Source organism: Wyeomyia smithii, chromosome 1 (genome assembly GCF_029784165.1).
Source record: "Wyeomyia smithii strain HCP4-BCI-WySm-NY-G18 chromosome 1, ASM2978416v1, whole genome shotgun sequence".
In the NCBI taxonomy this organism is placed as follows: domain Eukaryota; kingdom Metazoa; phylum Arthropoda; class Insecta; order Diptera; family Culicidae; genus Wyeomyia; species Wyeomyia smithii.
Window position 1 is genome coordinate 84100087 of NC_073694.1, and position 20202 is coordinate 84120288.

General features: G+C 35.7%; 1 protein-coding gene across 21 annotated transcripts in view; it reads right to left on the reverse strand.

Moving 5' to 3' along the window:
- The window catches only part of LOC129717835 (uncharacterized), an 879733-nt gene that overhangs the window by 708739 nt on the left and 150792 nt on the right, over positions 1–20202 (reverse strand). For 9 of the 21 annotated variants that reach the window (XR_008726749.1, XR_008726748.1, XR_008726750.1 and 6 more), the window contains exons 1-2: positions 14834–14960; positions 13821–14192 (exon numbers count right to left, since the gene is read on the reverse strand). The exons of 2 other annotated variants lie outside the window; for them this stretch is intronic. The gene's annotated coding sequence lies outside the window, so the exon portion shown is untranslated. Of the gene's footprint in view, positions 1–13820; positions 14193–14558; positions 14733–14782; positions 14964–20202 lie in introns of those variants that run through there. 10 more of the 21 variants (XM_055668028.1, XM_055668025.1, XM_055668026.1 and 7 more) reach the window with 10 other exon arrangements.

A 20202-nucleotide genomic window follows, 5' to 3' on the forward strand; every position in this document is an offset into this window, starting at 1 on the left:
GTTCGTTTGACACCTGTTTTCTTTAAATAGGTCGTGTAATCTTTGAGAGAATAGACTTTTAAATATTTTTACAATTTAACACATAATGGTTAAAATAAAAGTCCGATTACACTGGTCAACACAAGTGGGGCCCCGAAGGTCAAACTAAGAAAAAACTATTGTGAGCTTTAGAGCAGATTTTTTTTTTAATTTTGTCAACCAGTGTTATAATAATATGAAATGGGTACCAATAAAGCAACTAAACTAAACAACTTCAATTTAAAACTAAGATTGTTGAAATCAGTCATGCCATCTTTGGCAAAACGAGTGAATTGAAAAAAAAGTTTTCTAAACACGTTTCTTTTCATAACCTTTGAACTACATGTTCAATCATCATAAAATTCGTTATTTAGGGGTTTTGAAGACAGTCCGTTCATTTGATACCTATTTTGTTCAAATCGGTTGTGTAGTTTCTGAGAAAATGGAGTTTCATAACTTACACATTTTTTACATTTTATATTTTGATACATAACAGACAAAGTTACGGTCCGATTATAATAAAATTCAATAGGATCTTATCAGGCAACTAGACTTTTCTATTGCAACTTATTTTGTGAAAATCGGTCCATCCATCTATGAGAAAAGTGGGTGAGTTTAAGCAGTCTTAGAAACATATTTCTTGTCTTAGCCTGATTTCCCATTATTATACATAACGGACAAAGTCCAATAACAATGAAATTCAATAGGGTCTTCTGGGGCAACAAGACCTTCCATATGACACTTATTTTGTGAAAATCGGTCCAGCCATCTCTGAGAAAAGTGAGTGAGCTTAAACAGTGTTTGAAACACGTTTCTTTGCATAACTTTTGAACTACATGTCCAGTAATTATAAAACTATTCTTTAAATGATTCAAAAAACAAGTCCGTTCTTTTGATACCAATTTTGTTCAAATCCGTTGTATAGTTTCTGAGATAATGAAGTTTTGTGATTTTCACATTTTGATACATAACCTCGAAACTAAAAATCCGATTACAATAAAATTCAATAGGGTCTTATGAGATAACTAGACCTTTCATTTGAGACACACACACACACTCACTCTCACACACACACACACACACAGACACACACACAGACACACACACAGACACACACACAGACACACATACAGACACACACACAGACACACACACAGACACACACACACACACAGACACACAGACACACACACACAGACACACACACACACACACACACAGAGAAAATGCACTTTTTGGAGCACTTTTATACCTTTGGTTTTTTCAGCGATTGCTATACCATTCTAGGAGAAAGGCAAAACGTTCCATATCCATCGGTTCATCGCTATCTCAAGCATACTCCAAGGAATGACAGACTGTTCGACTATCAGCTCACCTGACGCTGGCTGGGATTTTTTAGGATTCCATCCTAAAAAAGAACCAAACCGCATTAAAATTTAAACCACTCGGAAGTCCTTTCTAGACAACATGGGGATTTCACGAAATGAACCGACAAGAAAGAGTTCGATATCCTTTCGGGCGTGGATGTGACATCATCGAAACAAGCAATGTGGAGGGTTGGGATATTGAGCAGGTTGAATTGTTGCCTTCGCGAGAGTAGATTTAGGTGGTTGAGGAAGGTAAAACGGAATCTATTTGAATTTCGAAAAAACTTATATTTTCATAAATTTGTTATATTATTGAGTATTTTTTGTTACTAAATAATAGTTTGGTGATTCATGATTTTTATTTCGTGTATAAACTCTTGTTCACCCCAACTCCCACCTCATAAAAGCAAGTGAATTTTGGGTGGTAGATTAGAGCCATTCACTTTGAGCGTCGGAAGGAAAAACCATAATGTTCTGCAGAATGTTAAAGCTTTTTTGGTTTGGGAGAAAAGGAAACGTGGAACTTACAAAAATCAATAGATATGTACATTTTCAATTTGTATTGCTGCTAGTGTAAGCGACAGAAGGTCACGTATTGCAGGATCGGTTTTTGCGAGATTATTGCCAATACGAATCAATTGCGTATTTCCGCATTTGCGAACAATCATCCAAATAATTTTTTTCGTAAAGTGTTTCCACCCCAATTATTCGAATAAAATTTTTAGGTTGTATTAAATATTCATGATTTTTGCCTTTCTCTTAGACAGTGTGTGTGTGTGTGTGTGTGTGTGTGTGTATGTGCAGATTTTTATTCTCACTCACTTTTCTCAGAGATAGCTGAACCGATTTTCATGTTATTAATTGCAAATGAAAGGTCTTGTTGTCCCATAAGACCCTATTAAATTTTATTGTAATCGGATTTTTAGTTTAGAGGTTATGTATCAAAATGTAAAAATCATGAAACATCATTATCTCTAAAACCACACAACCGATTTAAACAAAATTGGTTTCAAATGAACGGGCTACCTAAAAAACCCTTAACTTTTGAATTTTATGAAGATAGAACTAGTGGTTCAAAAGTTACGAAAAATAACGTGTTCTAGAGACAGTTTAATCTCACTCATGTTTATCAGAGATGGCTGGACCAATATTCATAAAATCAGTGTCAAATGGAAGGTCTAGTTGCCCCATAAGACTCTATTGATTTGTTTTGCAATCGGACTATTACTTTGACTGTTATGTTTAAAAATGTGAAATCCAGCTTTGAAAAGGAACATATTCCGAAGACTACTTGGACTCACTCACTTTTCTCAGAGATGGCTGAACCGATTTCTACAAAATTAATGTCAATTGATGAGTCTAGCTGCCTCATAACACCCTATTGAATTTTACTGTAATCGAACTGTAGCTTCGTCTGTAATGTACCGAAATGTGAAAATCACGAAACTTCATTATCTCAGAAACTACACCAGCAACATTATTATCAGACGAGCGGACTAGTTAAGCGTTAACTGATGAATTATGATTCAACATGTGGTTTCAAAGTTTGGCTGCCCTATACGTTCCCATTTCATTTGATTATAATCGAACTTAAGTAATTGTTATTAAATTGTTAATAAAACAACGAAAGTCTATTATTTATAAAATTACATGACTTATTTGAACATAACTAGTGTCATACGAACGAGTCATCTCTCAAACTTACAAATAACAAATTCCATAACAATTTGATATGTGGCACAAAAGTTATGGAAAGAAAAGAAATTCAAAGACTTTTTAAAACGATACCTGCTTTGATCGATATTTGTGACCTCAAAATAATTTAAATGCGGTATCGTACTATTTGAACGTTCCAAATTCATTGATTCCTTGCGATGTGTTTAAAGTCTGCAAATGCACGGAGAATCGGCCATAGGATATGATCAAAGTCAAATAACAAATCGTTTGAAATGACTGGTTTTATCGAAATGACAACATCCTCGACTTTTGGCTTCTGTACATCGCCTTAATACTGAATATATTCATATTGGGTGGTATTCGGTCATTTTCAGCAGATTTTCTGGCATCAATCTGACACAGGTATTTAGTTATTTTGGTTGTTTTCCAGAAACTAAAAGTGGTCGTCCTTAAATTCAAAATAGTGTCCAGGGTCAATGTTTGGTTTCTATGCATCATCCCGATATCCATATTGAGTATTATTCGGTTATTTTCGATTGTTTCCTAGAAGTTGCCATTAAACAATTCAAAATGGTGCCTGATTGGTTATTTTAGGCTGCTTTTCACAAACCGGAATTCGCCGTCTTGGATTTCAAAATGGTATTTAACATAGTTTCTGGCCTCTGAGCGTCATTCTGATTGAAGAAACACCCATATTGGGTGTTATTCGATCATTTTCGGCTGTTTCCCAGGAACCGGAAATCGCCAACCTAGAATCCAAAATGGGGTCTGTGGTCGATTTCAGCTGCTGTGTATCATTCTAGTTCCGGAGATACTCATGTTAGGCGGAAATCGGCCATTTTTGCAATTCATAGTGGTGTCTGAAGTCAATTTTTAGCTTCTTGCAACATTCTGGCTCCGGAGATACTCATATTGGGTGGTATTTGGTCATTTTCAGCTGTTTTTCAGAAACCGAAAGTCGCCATCTTTGAATTCAAAATGGTATCTGTGGTCGATTTGAGCTCCTGTGTATCATTCTTTAACCGGATATTATTATATTGGGTGAAAATCGGCCATTTTTGGCTGTTTTCCAGAAACCGTATGTTGCCATCTTACAATCCAAAATGTTGCCTGAGGTCAATTATGGAACATATTGGTTACCACTGAAAACTTTCAATCACCAAATATGGTTCCATTTAGTTGATTAGTTCGCGAGATGTGCAGAAATTTGTGCAGAAACATGTGCTTCCAGAAGAGGGAGGGGCGTCGAACCATTATGAACATATTTGTTACCTCTCAAAACATTCTCATACCAAATTTGGTTGTATTTTCTTGATTGGTTCTAGAGCTGTGCGAAAATTGTGTTTCATTTGTATGGGACCTCACCCTCATAGAAAAGGGAGGGGTGTCAAACCATCATGCACATATTTGTTACCTCTTAAAATATTCACCTGCCAAATTTGGTTCCATTCAGTTGGTTGATTCTCAGGATGTGCAGAAACCTGTGTTTCATTTGTATGGCAGTCCTCCCTTCCAAAAGAAAGAGGGGTGTCAAAACATTATGAACATATTTTTTACCACTAAAAACATTTACCTGCCAAATTTGGTTCCATTTAGTTGATTAGTTTTCGAGATGGGCAGAAATTTGTGTTTCATTTGTATGGGACCCCTCCCTTCCAGAAGAAGGAGGGGTCTCAAACTATCATACGAACCTTTATCGGCACTAAAAATCCATACATACAAATTTTCACGCCGATCGGTTCGGTAGTTTTCGAGCCTATATGGATCAGACAGACAGACAGACCATACTGCATTTTTATATGTATAGATTACAACATCAATTTTTTAAAACCTTAAGAGTGAATATATATTTATTGGATTGAAGCGTTCTTGTAAATCTATTTTCATAAATAATAAGTTTGAATGAGAAAGGCTGGGTCTGACCGCTAGGTGGATTAATTTAGGTTTTTTTTCAAATTAAGGTCAAACGGGATTGTCGCCTTTTCCTATACAATTTTGAGGTTAGAGTTCTTTTTACTTCTGTATTTAGATCGTAAAAAAATCGGCTTCCACTAAATAAACAGCACTCAAATTGCTACTTCAGGCATGCAACAGTTGTGGAAACAATCGATCACAGTTTCATGTACGTAGTCTTCATAAATCAAGAAAAAATTAGATTGCAAAATTCGAGTTGATCGCGACCACGTCCCGATTCACCTTAAAGAAAATACACAACTCCCATGTAGGGAATTTCGTTTCCGACGGGTGTTTTCTGATGGTTGTTTTTGCTGACAAATTTGCACGGACATATATGATTGGGCATTTGAAACTGTGTCAGAAAAAGTTTTTGTTACAAATAAGATAATGCCGTCCGAACTGTACCAAAAAGAGTGTCTCTAAAATTAAATTTTAAGACAGTTACGTAACTGTGATACCGTAAACTGAGGTGACTTTGATCACTTTTCTGAATGCATGTTGAATATTTTCAAAATATACTGAATACAGTATTGTTTGATATTTTTAAAATAAGGACTGACATGCATTGAGCAAGAACCAATCACTATTTCAAAAGTTTAGCAACAATTTTGCTGTTTTTAAATATGCTCTAGAATTTTTACACCAATTATTATTCCGGGGTGACTTTGATCACTTCATTATTTTTAGGAGTTTGGAGTAAAACTTTGCTGCTTTCACTAATTTGAACAGTCTACTTGAATGAGTTTATAAATATGGAAAGCAATTTGGGGCCCATCCACAGTCTACGTGAACAGTTTATGTTCGAATGTCCCGCACCCACCGCTTGATATAACCCTAAAAGGTATTAGTGGCATTCCGTTATGCTCGTATGACGATACACCTCGATTAGATTTTAAGCGCATTGATTTCAATGCCTTGAAAGTTTTTCTAGCTGCATATAACTGGAACAGTGTGTTTAGTAGGGCTGATGTCGACGATGCCGTATCGAGGTTTGTGGAGGTGCTGCTGCAATGGTTGAATTCAAATGTTCCTGTCCAGCGAAAACCAAGAAAACCGCCGTGGGGGAATCGTTCTTTGCAAGTACTAAAGCGGGAAATGAAAGCATGCCAGCGTCACTATCGCAAAATTCAAACCCCGCTTTCTAGATGCAGTTTTAAGCAAGCAAGTCAACTGTACCGTAGATTGAATACTCGCTTATATAAACAGTACGTTACTAACACGCAAATTAATCTGCGGCGAAACCCAAAGAGTTTTTGGCAGTTTGTTAGAACAAAGCGAAGGAATAATAATGGAATCCCAGCGAAAGTTTTTCTAGATGATAAATCCACTATGGACCCATTGATCAAATGTGAATTGTTTGTTGATCATTTTTCTACTGTTTTCAACACAACTACTGCTACTACTGATGAAGCTGCACTCGCCGCTTCCGATATCCCAATAAACATGATTTCGGCTGACGTTCCTGAGATAACCGAGGAAGCGCTTCTAAAGGCGGCGAAAAGGTTGAAAACCTCCAATGCTCCAGGACCTGAGAGTATCCCTGCTGTCGTATTCAAAAAATGCATCAGTGAGCTTGCTAATCCACTAGTAAAAATATTTAATTGGTCTTTACGACAAGGCAAATTCCCGGCTCTTTGGAAAAACTCGCATATTGCTCCGATTCATAAAAAAGGAAACAGACAAGATGTTCGTAATTATCGAGGTATGACATCACTAAGCGCCTGCTCCAAATTATTTGAAATGATTCTAAGTGATCACCTGCTGTCACACACAAAAGCATCATCTCCAGTGATCAACACGGTTCTTATCCTGGTCGTTCTGTGACAACTAATTTGCTTTGTTTCACTTCGGACTGTATCGCTCATATTGAAAACGGGAAGCAGGTCGATGCTGTATACACAGACTTGAAAGCTGCGTTTGATAAAATTGATCATCGAATATTACTCGGAAAACTCGCTAGAATGGGTGTCTCCGACGACCTGGTTAAATGGTTGCAATCGTACCTAAGTGGTAGAAGCCTGAGTGTCAAACTTGGATCCTGCACATCCCGACGATTCACAAACACCTCCGGCGTTCCTCAAGGGAGTAATCTTGGACCGCTCCTTTTCGTTTTGTTTATAAATGATGTCACATCCCGTCATGGAAGAGGATGTAAACTGTTCTATGCTGACGATCTAAAGATATTTAAGGTCATTGACAAATTTTCCGACTGCCAAAGACTGCAAGATTTGTTGGATATTTTTGAGGATTGGTGTCAAAAAAACCTAATGACTATTAGTGTCCAGAAATGTGCCGTAAATTCATTTCATCGATGTAGTAATCCCATAAAAGCCACTTATACAATCGGACGTACACCTCTTGCTCGTGTCAATGAAATTAACGACCTTGGGGTATTAGGGTAACGGGGGTATTTTGGCCAGCTTTGGGAAGTGTTCGCAGAGTTCATTAAAAACAAACACAATTTTTCAACATAAATACCTACTCTATTATACCATTGTTAAAAGCTAAGTGTCTATTTTAATAAACACCGTTCAACAATGCAATATAATGAAAAATATCCTAGAAATATCCAAATTTCTACAAGGTAATAAAAACATATTTTGGTCCACCAAATTTTTACTATGGCCCACCTTTATATCTACAGACGTGTATGGAAATAGTTCGGACTAATTATATTTAAGATCATCATCGGTATTTTTAGAGCAAAAATAGTGGGTTTGAGGAGAATATCCTTCTGCTGTGAATTTCTGTAAATTTTAGGCATCTAAAAATGAAATGATTTGGCTTATAGCGGTTTTACAGGCATTCTCAACCAATTTCATATCGTTAAATGTGATAAATTATGAAGTAATTACTAGTAAATTGTCACAAGCTGCTTCTTTGTTCACGTGCAACAGCCGAACGGTAATCAAAGAGATGTCAAAAATTGGCATGGCGAAAATATGTTTGCTTCAGAAAGAGGCAAACATATTTCGGCCATGCGTTTAACCACTTTTTCAATTTTTTCCAACATGTTAGAGTATACAAACTGTTTCTATGGCATTTTATTGATGTTACTACAACAACGAATTGTTTCAAAAGCATACATATTTGTTACAATAGCTTCCGGATGTTGACTTGTATATTACCACTTCCTCTTGACTTTGGGTTGACTCAGCCATGACTTTGAATATGTATGAACTAATTCCAAAATAACACTACCTAAAGCCAGTTTTTCGCCGAAAATTATAGTGCAGTATGATTCTTAGGTGTGTTATTCAATGTTGCATGCATAGTTTTCTAATATTCATTGAATTTATCAGATAAAATGCGTAAAATGTTACCGGGTGGGCCAAAATATGCATGTGGGCCAAAATACCCCCGTTACCCTACTTGATGATAAATTGACTTTTGGGCCGCATCGAGCCAATATTATTGACCGTGCAAGCTAGGATTTCTTATGAAGGTGTTTAAAGATTTCACTAATATCCATTGCCTGATATCGTTATATTCGGCGTTAGTAAGATCGATTGTGGAGTCGTCAGCTGTAGTGTGGGCACCATACCAGACAACTTGGATTAATAGGATTGAGAGACTGCAGAAGCGTTTAGTCCGTTTTGCACTTCGTAGACTTTCTTGGACAGACAGGCTGAACCTTCCTCCTTATGAACACCGTTGTAATCTGTTAGGGATTGCTTCTCTGGAACGTAGAAGAAAAATTCAGCAGGCAATGGTTGCTGCTAAAGTTATTCTTGGTGAAATCGACTGCCCGGCTCTTCTAAGCAAGTTTTCCCTGAATGCTCCTGGTCGAATTCAACGCAGATCACTGGATGAAATGTTTATAACGCCGTTCCACCGCTCTGACTTTGGATACTTTGAACCAATCTCCAGAATAATCCGTACCTTCAACAAAACTAGTCAACTGTTTGATTTTGGATGTTCCTCGAATATTTATAAACAGAAACTGCTATCAGCTAGACTTTTTTAATACCTGTTAAATTTAAGTAGTATTTTATTCATTAAGACTATAACGTGTCAGATGAATTATAATAAATAATTATAATAAAAATAATAATGTCCAAGATTCATTCCAATTTTTTTAGAATTTAAATTAAAGATTACCCACGGAGAGGAAAGGTGATCTAAAATCATCACGTGTTCACGTAGTTCACGTGGAATATGGCTTATGCAATTGTCCAAATTTACATGTTACTTTACGTCTTTGGTTGTTGTTAAGAAGAAAATATGTAGTACTCTGTGTGGAGATTATTCAGACTCAACATTGCCTTCGAAGAGAAACTTGCAAAAATAATAATGAAGATCATTGTTATAATATTTATTTATCTTGAGAACAAATCTATGAACAAAATAAAAAACCTAAATTAATCCACCTAGCGGTGAGACCCAGCCTTTCTCCTTCTAACTTATAATTTGCAAAAATAGAATTACTCCAACACTTAAAAATACACCTTGATTATTTCTGCTGGATTTGTTATTCATACTAAACAACAAACTTTTAGTAGCCAACAGCACAACTATACCGAACATTTAAAATTTAACATATCATCGGCTTCGTGCAACACTGGCACAACTCAAAATTTTGCATTTTTGAGTTTTTGATGGCAAACGATGCCAAATACTGTTAAGTTTCATCATACGAAATCCCATTTCGAAAATCACAAAAATTCCAGAGTTATGAGTAGAAGTGCCTTTGCTGCACAAATCGAAATTTCTCCATAAAGTTAGTAAAAATAAGGTTTTAACTTGGACAACGTTAGCACGTAATATGTGCATAATAGACCCAAAGGTTGTCAATAAGGATTGGTAAACTTGAGCTTCTAAGTTTTCTTGAAAATCGAAAAATAAATTTTCGACGCAAATTTTCAAACGCGTTTTTCTCGAAGCTATGTTTTTTGAGTTGTGCCAGTGTTGCACGAAACCGACGAGATGAATATAAATTAACACATATACATGCAAATAACATTAAATTCTTTCAACTATATGATGCGATTTTGTTTTTGATTGTGGTATAATCGATTTGTACTCATATACTGCCTATAAATATTCAGATTCTGCCATGAATGGCCAAATACCAACCAATATGGGTTCTTGAAACCTGGATTATACCCAGTGACCAGAAACCCAATTTTCAATCCAGATGACCACTTCTGGTTGCCTGATAATCATAAAATCATAAAATCCATCATAAAATTGCCGAACTGCCTAATCTGGGTATTTCTATGGCGTAGATGGCGACAGTTTCCGATCAACAGTCTAAAGCAGAGTAGGCAGTGTGATTTTGCACTCGTATCTGAGTGAGTTTTAAAACTTGCTTGCACATTTATTTTCGGTTTGCACGTAAACCCTACTAACAGTGCATTACACTTGAGTTAGATTTGAGTTTGCATCCAGCATAACAACAATTGCAAAAAAATCGAATTGCGATAAAATTCGCGCCGCGTCTGCTGCAACAGTTTGTTGCATTGTCCTTTGAAAGCATCGCCTGCATCGTTGGATACAACGTGCACTGCATGCATTTGAACTCAATCGATCAGAGTGTGCGGTGCAAAAAAAAACTCAAACTATCGAGAGGAAGCAGATTCAAGTTGGATTCAAATCTGGAAAAGTGTTACTCAGCTCAACTTTGCACGAGTTCATGCCATCACTGGTCTAAAGTGGCAAATATCATCCAATACAATTTGGGGAAGCGGTATGATACCCTGAGGCCACAAATCATCTTCAGACGCCATTTTAAATTTCTAGACAGTAGGTTCCGGTTTCTACCAGTCTAAAAGGGACAAACATTACCCAATGTAAGTTTTTCAGTACCCGGGATGATGCTCAGAGACCAGGAATCAACTTCATACTTTATTTCGAAATCTGAATTTGCGAAACCTGCTTTAATAAGACGTGTAATCTTTAACATAAGAGATTTTCAATATTTTTACAATTTAACACATAATGGATAAAATAAAAGTCTGTTTACACTGGTCAACACAAGTGTTGCCCCGAAGGTCAAACTAAGACAAAATGAAAAATCATAGCTTTTCCTGTGAATTTTTTTCTTTTCAGGGCAACTATTATGAGCTTTAGAGCAGCATTTTTTTCGATTTTGTCAACCAGTGCTATAATCAAATTAAATGGGTACCAATAAAGCAACTAAACCTTCAATTTAAAACTAAGATTAGTCATGCCATCTTTGGCAAAACGAGTGAATTTGATAAAGTTTTCTGAACACGTTTCTTTTCATAACTTTCGAACTACATGTTCAATAATCATAAAATTCGTTATTTAGGGGTTTTAAAGACAGCCAGCATTTCATACCTATTTTGTTCAAATCAGTTGTGTAGTTTCTGAGATAATAGAGTTTCATAACTTTTACATTTTCATACATAGCAGACAAAGTTACAGTCCGATTATAATAAAACTCAATAGGGTTTTGTCAGGCTACTAGACCTCACTATTGCAACTTATTTTGTGAAAAACGGTCCGTCCATCTCTGAGAAAAGTGGGTGAGTTCAAACAGTCTTAGAAACATGTTTCTTATCATAGCTCGATTTCACATTTTTATTCATAACGGACAAAGTTAAAGTTCAATAACAATAAAATTCAATAGGGTCTTATGGGGAAACAAGACCTTCCATATTACACTAATTTCGTGAAAATCGGTCTAGCCATCTCTGAGAAAAAGGAATGAGTTTAAACAGTGTTTGAAACACGTTTCTTTGCATAACTTTTGAACTACATGTCCAATCATCATAAAATTATTTCACAAATGGTTCAAAAAACAAGCTCGTTCTTTTGATACCAATTTTGTTCAAATCGGTTGTGTAGTTTCTGAGACAATAAAGTTTTCTGATTTTCACATTTTGATACATAACCTCGAAACTACAAATCCGATTACAATAAAATTCAATAGGGTCTTATGGGGCAACTAGACCTTTCATTTTTCATTTGCAATTAGTTTCATGAAAATCGGTTCAGCCATCTCTGAGAAAATCGAGTGAGATTGGGAGAGAGTTACATACACATACACACACACACACACACACATACACACACATACACACACACGCACACACACACATACACACACACGCACACACACACACACGCACACGCACACGCACGCACACACACGCGCACACACACACACACACACACACACACACACACACACACACATACAGAAAATGCTCAGCTCGTCGAACTAAGTCGATTGATATACGAGATTCGACCCTTTGGAGCACTTTTATACTATTGGTTTTTTCAGTGATTGCTATACCTTTCTAGGAGAAAGGCAAAAAAACTTACGTATTGCAACTTGTTGTTTTGAATCTGCTTGAACCGATGTTGTTTTGAACCTGCTTGAACCGGTTTGTATGCAACAAAAATCGCCAAAAATACACTTTATTTTCAATTCATAATTGAGCATGAAAAACATTCATTAAAGAGCAGGAAATGCATGAATAGTAGCAAAGTAGACATATATCAACACAATCAGTGGTCACTACGACAAATCCCAGGCACTATGAGCGCTTTTTTAACACAATTTCAAAAAAGAGGTAGGGTGATTAAAGTCACCCCAGTTTACGGTATTTTATAAAAACCGAAATATTTGGGAGGCAGGCAGGTTGTTTAGCGTTACTTTATTCTAGGGGGAAAGTCATATTAAACGTTGCTTATTGTTACATAGGAGGAGAGGAGATCCGAAACCCAAGTATTTAGTTTTACGTAATTTGTGTACAACGCCTATTGACGGAATTTATACGATTTATCTATTCTTGGTGACGAGCAGACTCTGTATTTGTTAGAGATAGGCCAGTTTATCTCTGGGGGAATGGGACAAATGAGTTCAAAAAACAGGACCTTGGAATGAAAAACTTTTGATAATTTTAATTTACCAAAGAGTTGATTGCTTTAATGAACCTGCCTTATTCTGTAACAGTTTGTAACCGTCAAGTTCATAGACACTTAATTCGAAAATTTTTCAGAGTATCTAAAAAAAAATAGCAAAGAGATGGGACAGTTAAAAATTGTCTCATAAACGTAACGTATGGTCACCTGTCTTAGAGAATACACTGAAAACAGAATTTTGATAATCAGTTCTTGTGTTCTAGAACATAGATAAAAAAATAAAATTGCCACTCGATAAAACAATCGGGATGCAAGCCACCACAACGGTGATGACCGGAAAGAGATTCCGGAAAAAAACCAATTCTGTATAAATTCTAGCTTTTTGAACCGTGTCAAATAAATTTATTGAAAAAAAAAACGAAAAATCCTACGTTATGATATATGATTAAGATATCACCACGGTTCGAAAAGTACTTTCAACAATTTTCGGTATCTTTGTTATTGCATAACTGAATCGATTTTGCTCAGTTTTCACCGAACAGACTCATGGTTTGGATGAAAATGTTTGACCTCAAATCAACCCATCAATACTTCCCGAACGCCTGAGTGAAGCATGATTTATTTATTAATTGATTTATTTATTTATTTCGTCAACCATATGTAGACTAGTTACAATCAGCTGTACAATATAAAAAGGAGGAAAAGTGAAAGTACATCAGGACGCTCCTGGAATTTCATCTGTTCGATAGACTTGATGGCTATATGTTAGAATATTAGATAATTCTAAAGATAAATTTAAACTTTATTTATTGAGAATTCACATATTTGACATATAAATTTGGAATTGCGAAAATGATTTATGGTTCAATGTGTTATTGTTTTGTAGGATTAGGAATTCCTATTCTTATATTTGAATCGCGCACTTTTAAAACATTTCATTTTACTCATTAGATAGAAGATACTTACTGCAAATTGTTCCTGCACCTGCGATAACAAGAATGTGCATTTATGTATCACTAGCATGTAGTACTACTGCTTATGTTTATTTCTTTGTTGACAAACACAACATCTTGTTAACCAGCAAAATCATTGAAAGGTGACAAGTTCAAAAAACGACTAATGATTGTTTTATACCCCTTTGTTTTCTAAATTGCACATTCCACTTCTTTTCCACTAAATCATGCATGTATGTTGCATCCAGTCGGCATGCTTCATTCCGAGCTGTGTGAATAGTTCATCAATATTCCACATATCTCTTTATCTGGTGCACTATATGTAACCCGTGTATCATACCGACATGAATATTTCACATTTGGCACGAATCCCAAAATTTGAAAACTATGTACGAAATTTATTGATATATGAAATTTTCATATGTATATATATATATATATATATATATATATATATATATATATATATATATATATATATATATATATATATATATATATATATATATATATATATATATATATATATATATATATATATATATATATATATATATGTATATATATATATATATATATTATGTGTGTGTATGTGTATATATGTTTAAAAATCTTTAAATATTCAGCCAGCGGATGAATTGAGTATGTACTGCTCTAAACAGAGCGTATGTATCCAATTATTTCTCCAAAAGCCACAAGAATGCACAAAACTTCAATTTCTCCACTGGTGGCCCGCAGGCATGATATGCACTTCGTTTCAAAAAACTTCACAAATCAAACCAAACTGGCACACTTTTTTCTTCACGATTATGCAAAAGAACAATTGTTTACTTGGCTTCTGGTTCTGTTTGTTTGTCGCTGCTGGTACTATTGTCGAGGACACTCTATGAGCGCAAGCTTTTCCTAAGTGAGAAGAACAAGTTTGCTGAACATCCATTAAAGTTTAGAACTTTTTGCACCCTCATATGTACAGACCAGACCACTGCAAACATGTATATCTACGATGGGGACGATAAAAATATTCACCCTACTCCACACCAAACGATGAGTTCTAGGGAAAAGTGGAAAAAACTTGAATTGTGTAGCAGCTATTGCACAATAACTTCCAAGTCTGGCTTTGGTTTTTTCACATCTGTTCGTCTCGGCACTCGATATTCGACTGGGAATTTGAAATACTCCAAACATCAGGATACGTTTACCAATGGATGCTGCATGAAGCGTTCATGAGTCTGACTCCTATTTGCTCGATTTTAGAGAGAAGCTATTTTAGTAGATGCTACTCCAGTATCCAAACTCTCTGTCTCCTACTCTGAAACTGTCATGCGCACATCTTCATCTGTTTGCTACATCACCAATAATCATCTTGATGTTGCATCATTGTAAAAGGCATTTGCTAGAGAAAATCCTGCTGTGTATTTTTTTTTTAGTTTCGAGGCTTACAATCCCTGCAGTATATGTGAGGGCGTATGACGAAAAGTGCATTTACACATCAAGCTGGATGAAGCTAAAGCTAAAGGCAGGATTTGTCGATCAATAGCAGTATTGTTTTTATCCTTCCGGTGGTAAAGACATTATTGAGTTAATGTTGTGCGCACTCTGATATTCATACACATTCCAAATTTATGATGTAACGCAGTCGACTTGATTGATAACCTTACGGTTTTGTCTGAAATTACTATAACAATTAGATTTCTGTTTACAGTCATATCTCGATATGAGGCAACCTCGATAAAAGGCAACCTCGATATAACGTAACTTTTACCACGATATAACGTAACTTTTTAAAATGTTTTGAAATTGGAAATAAATGACACAGTAACTGTTTTTGGACTATAAATTGCTTCAAAAAAATGTTTGTAGTAGGTTTTGAAACCAATGAAACCGATACGAAAATTGTCCAAAATGGGCATATGGAAGATTTAAAAATACTTATAGGTGTTGGGAAATAGGTTTTCACGCATCCTTCAGTAACAATTCATAGTCTTGCATCAACTAAAACAAATTTTTTTTTGCTTGTTGAAATTTTCTCTAAATGGGCGTAAGAAAGGTGTAAAATACTAAATAGATTCCCGCGCATCTGTGAGTAACCACCAACAGTCTTGCATCAACTGAAGCATTTTTTTTTTCTTGTTGAAAATTGTCCTTAATGGGCATAAGAATGGTTTAAAAATACTGATAGGTGATGGGAAATAGGTTTTCATGCATCTTTAAGTGACCTCTTGTATCAATTAAAAAAAAAATTTTTGCTTCTGTAAATATTTCTAAATGGGCATAAGAAAGGTTTATAAACACTGATAGGTTATGGAAAATAGGTTTTCGCGCATCTTTGAGTAACCATAAACATTCTTGCATGAATTGAAAAAAAAATTTTTTTTTGCTTCGACATAACGTAACGTAACGAAAATAAAAATAAAGTTGCCTTATATCGAGGTATGACTGTATTACTTTTAGTCTCGTTCATATGCGCACATACAGGTACAGAATAACATCACGAGTAATGATTTGATAGATTGACAAGAAAATCGAGCTTTCAGCAGCACAACGAAGTCTAGAGGTGTCGCACTCTATATTTTGATACAGAAATGTAAATGTACACAGTACTGGTTCTTCCAGGGCACCCGGGTCGTTCCTGGAGTGATTAATGCAGCCTATATTCAAAAATATGTCTTTTGAAAGATAAAAACCTAAATTAATCCACCTAGTGGTCAGACCCAGCCTTTCTCATTCAAACTTATTATTTGTAAAAAAAGATTTGCATGAACGCTTCAATTCAATAAATGTAAATTCACTCTTCAGGTTCTAAAATACTGTAATTGAAGTATTAAATATAAAATTTGCATAATGTTAGTGCTTAAGAAATAGTGAAACAAAAGTACAATACCACATTTAAATTATGTTGAGGCCAGATATATTATTTAAAGCAGGTATAGTTTTAAATAGTCTTGGAATTTCTTTACTTTCCATAACTATTGAGCCACATATCAAACTGTTATGGAATTTGTTATTTGTAAGTTTGAGAGATGACTCGTTCGTATGACACTAGTTATGTTCAAATAAGTCGTGTAATCGTTGAGGTAATAGACTTTCGTTGTTTCATAGACAATTTGATACCTAACAGTTGCTTAAGTTCGATTACAATAATCAAATGAAATGGGAACGTATAGGGCAGCCAAACCCTAAAACCACGTGTTCAATCATAATTCATTAGTTAGCCCTTAACTAGCTCGTTCATCTGATATCAATATTGTTCAAATCGGTGGTGTTAGTTCCTGAGATAACGAAGTTTCGTGATTTTCAGCTTTTCGGTACGTTACAGACGAAGTTACAGTCCGATCACAGTAAAATTCGATAGGGTATTATGAGGCAGCTAGACTTTTTCTTTGACACTGATTTTGTGGAAATCGGGTCAGCCATCTCTGAGAAAAGTGAGTGAGTGCCAGTAGTCCTCCGAATATAGTCCTTTTCATAGCTGGATTTCAAATTTTTAAACATAACAGGCAAATTAATAGTCCGATTGCAAAACAAATCAATAGAGTTTTATAGGGAAATTAGACCTTCCATTGGACTTTGATTTTATAAAAATCGGTTCAGCCATCTCTGAGAAACATGAGTGAGATTAAACAGTCTTCAGAACACGTTTCTTTTCATAACTTTTGAACCACAAGTTCAATCTTTATAACATTCAAAAGTTAAAGGTTTTTAGGTAGCCCGTTCATTTAAAATCAATTTTGTTTAAAACGGTTGTATACATAACCTCTAAACTAAAAATCCGGTTATAATAAAATTGAATAGAGTCTTTTGGGACAACAAGACCTTTCATTTGCAATGAATTTCTTGAGAATCGGTCCAGCCATCTCTGAGAAAAGTGAGTGAGAATAAAAACTTGCACATACACACACACACACACACACACACACACACACACACACACACACACAGACACAGATACACATACATACAGAAAATACTAAGCTTGTCGAACTGAGTTTAGTGATATAATATATTATGCCATTCGGCCCTTTGGAGCACTTTTATACTTTCGGTTTGGCCAGTGATTGCTATACCTTTCTAGGAGAAAGGCAAAAATCCTGAAGATAGAGGTGACACACGCCATACTTTAATGCAAAAATGTAAATGTTACCTACTACAGGTTTCTCTGGGGACTTCCGGATGAAAAACAGACATTTCTCGATCAGTTCTTGGGTGAATCCTGATTTTCATGAACCATTTGCTTCAGGAATGGTTTTTTTATCTATGACCATGATGCAAACGAGCAGTTTTATCAGGCAACCCATTACCAAATCCATCCCAAAATTAGGTGGTCTCGTGGTACGATGCTGGCCAGTCTTCGTAGATTCGAATCTCGGTTCGGGAGAGACTGTTAATGTCAGTAGGATCGTAGCACTAGCCCCGCAATTGGGTTGTTTAGCTATTCACAGATTTCTGATTTTTATATATCATCTGAAAGAGTGTAATTTTCTGAGCAAACCGTGTATTTTTTTTAAAACTTTATATCATTATTCTTCGATTTTTAAATGAAGAATAAAAATTCGCTCTAAATCGCTACAATGACAGTTCGTATATGGGCGAACTGTCATTGTAGCGATTTCGAGCAGATTTCGGGCAGTTTTTAATTATGATTTTAAAAGCGAAGGACAACGATACAAAATTTTTGAAAATCATGTTTTGCTTATAAAATGCTCTTTCTTCAGATGACATAAAAAACTGATATAGCTAAACAACACAATTGTCCTTTGCACTTAACAGGCGAAGTCTGTGTATAATAAACAGAAAGTGGAGTTCCGAATCGGAATGTAGCACCAAGGCTTTGGCTTTGCTTTTGCATGAAACTTTTCTTTGGTGTAAGTTTCGATTTTTACAACAACATAATATAATCAGTATATCCATTAGGGTGGGACAAAAAACAAATGTTAGCTCCCATGCACTTTTCGTGTTCCTTATGGGTCCCATAACATCTGTGTAACTTTTCAGATCGATCGGTAAAACGCCCGATTTGCGCCCGATTTTTAAAGTTTCCATACGATTTTATATGGGAAAATCCACTTTTTCAAAACTTATTCTCTATAAATGTCCAGTTGCATCCTAAAAATATATGGATACATGATATTTATAGGAAATTTTCCTGGAAAAAACCCTTCTGAAGACCGTAAGGCGCTATGATGCTTGAAGAAACAGCTATTCACCTCAAACTGATTCAATGTCTGGCGAACGGCTCACCATTGAATTTTTCCAGCAACACTGCTACAGCATGCTGCTATTGCAAACTTGCTTAAGTATGAGAAATAATTTCGCGTGGAATTAATTTTCAAAGCGTGATTTTTGCTCATAGTATCTTCGGGGAAGCCTCCAAGATAAATATAAGCGATATCATTTCTCATCACATGGTTGAATTTACAACAGCAGCATGCTGCAGCAGTATTGCTAGTAGAATTCAATGGTGAGCCGTTCGTCAGATATTCAATCAGTCTGGGGTGAATATCTTTTTTCACAAGCAAGGTAGCGCCTTGCGGTCTTCAGAAGAGTTTTTTGCAGGAAAATTTTCTATAAATATCATGTATTGATATATTTTTAGGAGCCAACTGGACATCTGTATAGATAAAGTTTACAAAAAGTGATTTTTCCCATATGGGTAATTCCATGTCAAGTGTCCGAGGAAATGCATCGACCATCTCCGATTTCGACCAAAATTTGTGAGTCGATGTATTTCGAGCCAGAACTTATAAGTACAAAGTGTTGTGCCTTCTAAAAATATATGGATACATATATTTATAGGAAATTTTCCTGGGAAAAACTCTTCTGAAGACCGTAAGGCGCTACGATGCTTGAAGAAACAGCTATTCACCTCAAACTGATTCAATGTCTGGCGAACGGCTCACCATTGAAATTTTCCAGCAACACTACTACAGCATGCTGCTATTGCAAACTTGCTTAAGTATGAGAAATAATTTCGCGTGGAATTAATTTTCAAAGTGTGATTTTTGCTCATAGTATCTTCGGGGAAGCCTCCAAGATAAATATAAGCGAAATCATTTCTCATCACATGGTTGAATTTGCAACAGCAGCATGCTGCAGCAGTATTGCTAGTAAAATTCAGTGGTGAGCCGTTCGTCAGATATTCAATCAGTCTGGGGTGAATATCTTTTTTCACAAGCAAGGTAGCGCCTTGCGGTCTCCAGAAGAGTTTTTCGCAGGAAAATTTTCTATAAATATCATGTATTGATATATTTTTAGGAGCCAACTGGACATCTGTATAGATAAAGTTTACAAAAAGTGATTTTTCCCATATGGGTCATTCCATGTCAAGTGTTCGAGGAAATGCATCGACCATCTCCGATTTCGACCAAAATTTGTGAGTCGATGTATTTCGAGCCAGA